Here is a 5,000-nt window from a genome sequence, read left to right as displayed (position 1 = left end):
GAAATCACATTGCGTCATCACCCGTGAGGGCCATCGCAATGCTTTGCTTTAATTAGACAGTCGGATTCCCCTAGTCCGTGCCAGTTCTGAGCTAAGCGTTGAATGGCGGCCGAAGAAGCGACCACGACGGCGTTAACCGCCACGGAAGCCTCGCAGCAAGGAAGATCCGCGGGAGGCCAAGGCACGGGACCGAGCTCGGATCCCGGGACGCGACCGAAGTCGCCAACCGTTCACCTCGCCCAGGCCCGGCACGTCAGCCAGACCCGCTTCCCGACCAAGCCCGACACGCCCCGCTCCTCAGAGCCAATCCTTATTCCGAAGTTACGGATCCAATTTGCCGACTTCCCTTACCTACATTAATCTATCGACTAGAGGCTCTTCACCTTGGAGACCTGCTGCGGATATGGGTACGAACCGGCGCGACACCTCCACGTGGCCCTCTCCTGGATTTTCAAGGTCCGAGGGGAAGATCCAGACACCGCCGCAACTGCGGTGCTCTTCGCGTTCCAAACCCTATCTCCCTGCTAGAGGTTTCCAGGGAACTCGAACGCTTATACAGAAAAGAAAACTCTTCCCAGATCTCCCGACGGCGTCTCCAGGTCATTTTGGGTTACCCCGACGAACACTCTTACGAGGGCCCGAATGGTATGCGGTTCCGCTGCCGGGTTCCGGAATAGGAACCGGATTCCCTTTCGCCCAATGGGTGTGCATCTCTGCAACTACTTCTTATAAATTCGATTTAGCCATATTTAACAGTTTTGTTGTTGCTTTTTAACTGAGAGCTTTAGGACACCTCATTTACATAGGATTTCTCTTAGGGCTTAGGATCGACTGACTCGTGTGCAACGGCTGTTCACACGAAACCCTTCTCCACGTCAGTCCTCCAGGGCCTCGCTGGAGTATTTGCTACTACCACCAAGATCTGCACCGACGGCGGCTCCAGGCAGGCTCACGCCCAGACCCTTCTGCGCACACCGCCGCGACCCTCCTACTCGTCAGGGCTTCATGGAGGACCAAATTTTGTCCAGCCCCACTTGCCACTGACGGCGGAGTATAGGCGCGACGCTTCAGCGCCATCCATTTTCAGGGCTAGTTGCTTCGGCAGGTGAGTTGTTACACACTCCTTAGCGGATTCCGACTTCCATGGCCACCGTCCTGCTGTCTTAAGCAACCAACGCCTTTCATGGTATCCCATAAGCGTCGACTTAGGCGCCTTAACTCTGCGTTTGGTTCATCCCACAGCGCCAGTTCTGCTTACCAAAATTGGCCCACTTGGCACTCTGATCCAATAATAAAATCTCATGGCTTCATTTGATGCAAGCAAGCCAGAGATCTCACCCATTTAAAGTTTGAGAATAGGTTGAGGTCGTTTCGGCCCCAAGGCCTCTAATCATTCGCTTTACCAGATGAGACTCGCAATAACGTTCGAGCGAGTGCCAGCTATCCTGAGGGAAACTTCGGAGGGAACCAGCTACTAGATGGTTCGATTAGTCTTTCGCCCCTATACCCAGTTCCGACGATCGATTTGCACGTCAGAATCGCTACGGACCTCCATCAGGGTTTCCCCTGACTTCGTCCTGACCAGGCATAGTTCACCATCTTTCGGGTCCCAACGTGTACGCTCTAGGTGCGCCTCTTCTCGCAATGAGAACGAGACGCCCCGGGAGTGCGAGGCCTAATCGTAACGAGGCCCATCCTCCCTAGGTCGACGCAGAGGACGACATTCACTTTCATTTCGCCTTTAGGTTTATTTATATCCCAATGACTCGCGCACATGTTAGACTCCTTGGTCCGTGTTTCAAGACGGGTCCTGAGAGTACCCAAAGCAATAGCGTCGCCGACCGGTAATTCAAAGCTTGGCCAGTCCAAGGACTCCTCCTGCTAACAGCTGGCCAGACCCGGGGACGGCGCATAGTCCGTACATCCGGGTAATTATAACTGAACCTAGCTTGCGGCGGTCCTGACGCACACACATTCGAAAATGGATTGGTTGCGGCCTGATACCGTCTGAGTACCGTCGCGCAGTCGGCCAGGCAACCGAGGGTCTGTCACGAACACCGTTAAGGTGACGGACAGGCTCCGCCTCGGACCGTAGACCGACACGCAACGGGTCGCGACGTTCTACTAGGGGAGAAGTGCACGACTACCTCGCCGGAACATTCGCCGAAGGTGGTGTGCCCTCGCTAATGGAACCCGAAGGTCCATCCGGGGCATCGCGCACCAACGGGAGCCAGCGTTGTTGACGATGAATCTCCCCATTCGATCTTTTGGGTTTCTCAGGTTTACCCCTGAACGGTTTCACGTACTCTTGAACTCTCTCTTCAAAGTTCTTTTCAACTTTCCCTCGCGGTACTTGTTCGCTATCGGTCTCGTGGTCGTATTTAGCCTTAGATGGAGTTTACCACCCACTTAGGGCTGCACTCTCAAGCAACCCGACTCTAAGGAGAGATCCTCCCGAAACGCGTACCGGTCACTACGGGCCTGGCACCCTCTATGGGTAAATGGCCCCATTCAAGATGGACTTGGACGCAATTCGATGTCTCGGGATAAACGGATCCTCCTGAACACTACATTTCCCAGCGGCGGTACCGCGGGATTCAGTGCTGGGCTCATTCCTGTTCGCTCGCCGCTACTAAGGAAATCCTAGTTAGTTTCTTTTCCTCCGCTTAATAATATGCTTAAATTCAGCGGGAAATCTCGCCTACTCTGAGGTCGTCAATTTCTTTGGTTTCATCGAAAGGTGAATAATGATGCTCGATGCAAAAAAAAAAAAAATAAACGAAAAGAAGCAAAAAAGCAAACACGTAGAGAAACTGTGCGTGAATCAACCTTTCGCATATTCAATTTTTCCTCCTCTCTCGTTTCAAAATGTTTGTATTTATCGTTCGATGAAACGAGCACAAGAGGGAAAAAGAAGTTGAGACACGACGTTCCCATAATTTTCGTGTTATTTCCTTTTTGCTTCAAACATTTTGCGGACTGCAGCTTCGTCGTATTGCTTTTATCAATTTTTAACAATTTCAAAGCGACGACAACTCGCAAGACGATCCATTTCGTCTCGGTTCAATTTTAACGTCCGTCCGTATTATTTTTTGTTCCACAAGAGATTTCGAATAGGTTTCTTTATTTATCATCCCTTCTTTTCGAGCGCCACGGAAGCAAGAGGAAAAGCAAGAGCGAGAGAACATTTCGCGTATACTTCATTTAACAATTTTAACCAACACGCGATGTACTCCACACACCTCTTAGAGTTAACAACTGCTTTTCTCTTCTTCTCCCCTTAGCGCAAGGGTAAACCCCATTTGTCTCTTCTTTGGAACGCAACAAAACTTTCGAGGACTGGACGACCGAGCGATGGTCGCGCGGTCTTCGCTTATCTTTAACAAACGAAGTAGTCCGTATGTATTCTAAATGTTGAAGCCTCCTAGAGCTTTAAGCCATGCGAGACATTGAAATGCTGTTTTAACGGGAGCATGCATAATTGCTGCAAACATACTTTTATCACAAGTTCTAGCCACGCCACGGAGGCTTCGAAGTTCCTTCACCATTCGCTTTCCTCTCTTTTGTTACACAGTTTCAGACTACGATCAGGGGTACCGAAACGCTGTATTGATTGTAAACAACCATTTTTATCTTGGAGCGGAGCGTTCCTTTACTCGTTAGATTTGTCTTGTCGCGTGTGTATTCGCTTTTTCGACGCTTTTTAACCATTTAACTTGTTTAGCGAAGCTAAACGCACAGACAGACAAAAAAAAAGGAACAGCATCGCGCGTCAAACAGCGACGACCCATCTGAAGCGATCTTTCATTTATACACCGTTTGTAAACAGAGAGATGTATAAAGCGCGGGGAATCATTCGAAACCCTGGGGCTATTCGAGCTTGCATTTCAGCAAATTATCATCTCAAACATTTCACTCGTTTGCTTTTTCTAAATTTATAGGAGAGCTTCTTTCGTTTATTTTTGACACACCTTTCGTAAATATCGTTTCTGGCAACGTCGGGAGCGTGGATTTCTACAAGTGAACAATCGCGCCGATCCGATAACTTCCAGCAGGATGGAGAATCTTTATAGATTATCTTCCGAGAACTCGGTGCTTTCACGGGCGGTCGTTTATAAATTTTAACGAACGACTCGCGCGCCGTGACGCACTTGCGCTAGTTCGAAGAGATATTTCGAAATTTGTTTCTCTCCTTTAACGGCCTGCATTTAGTGTATCGGTTGCGATTTTCGTCACATCGTTTCCACGACAAACGCCGACGAACTGCCCAACTATCGCTCGTACGTTGCGACTCTTTCTTTGTTTATCGTTCATTCATTCTTTCAATTTCGTTCGATAATCCCGCTCCGAAACGTTCTACTTTCGTTGAACGACGGCGAGATGTTTAGAAAGAAATGAATTACTCTTTTTTCGAGAAGCAAACGCAAGCAGTCTTTTGTTAAGAAAACGACCCTCAGCCAGGCGTGGTCCAGGAATTGTATCCGTGGACCGCAATGTGCGTTCGAAATGTCGATGTTCATGTGTCCTGCAGTTCACACGTTAACGCGCAATTAGCTGCGTTCTTCATCGACCCACGAGCCAAGTGATCCACCGTTCAGGGTAATCGTAAAATTTTGTATTTCAAACTCTTTAGATCTTTAGAGTGTTATTTTCATTATTAACACGCATCACATTCGATACCCACATCACTCTCCCACCCGGCGCGTGCGGGAGAGCGAATTCGGGCGTCGCCAACGTATTTGTTTGTTTGTTCGATCGTTGACGACACGATCGCGTCCAAGGACGGAAACCGTCGGAGAAACGCCCAGTGGCACGCTCCTCTCGACGGTCGGGCGTAAAGTACATTTAAAAACCTTGAAAAGTACGAACGCACACAAGGAATGCGAGCGCGCGTCCTGTCGCTGAATCGTGGGTTGCGAGATTCGAACAGACACACGGCCGGCGACGATCGGTCTAACTAATGGACACATAGTTTTTCAAAGACTCGCTATCGTCGCTTC

General features: G+C 49.5%; 1 non-coding gene and 1 pseudogene across 1 annotated transcript; both read right to left on the bottom strand.

Moving 5' to 3' along the window:
- LOC143306316 (large subunit ribosomal RNA) overlaps nucleotides 1-2,715 on the bottom strand; it is a 5,326-nt pseudogene extending 2,611 nt beyond the window's left edge.
- A 1,732-nt stretch (nucleotides 2,716-4,447) lies between these two features.
- LOC143306349 (5.8S ribosomal RNA) lies at nucleotides 4,448-4,602 on the bottom strand. The gene has a single exon (XR_013063766.1). It is a non-coding gene; the product is annotated as a 5.8S ribosomal RNA (ribosomal RNA).
- Nucleotides 4,603-5,000: the final 398 nt, after the last annotated feature.

The sequence above is a fragment of the Osmia lignaria genome, unplaced genomic scaffold, assembly GCF_051020975.1.
Source record: "Osmia lignaria lignaria isolate PbOS001 unplaced genomic scaffold, iyOsmLign1 scaffold0006, whole genome shotgun sequence".
NCBI classification, from domain to species: Eukaryota; Metazoa; Arthropoda; class Insecta; order Hymenoptera; family Megachilidae; genus Osmia; species Osmia lignaria.
Note: the sequence above shows the minus strand (reverse complement) of the source record. Positions and strands in the feature narration are given on the sequence as shown.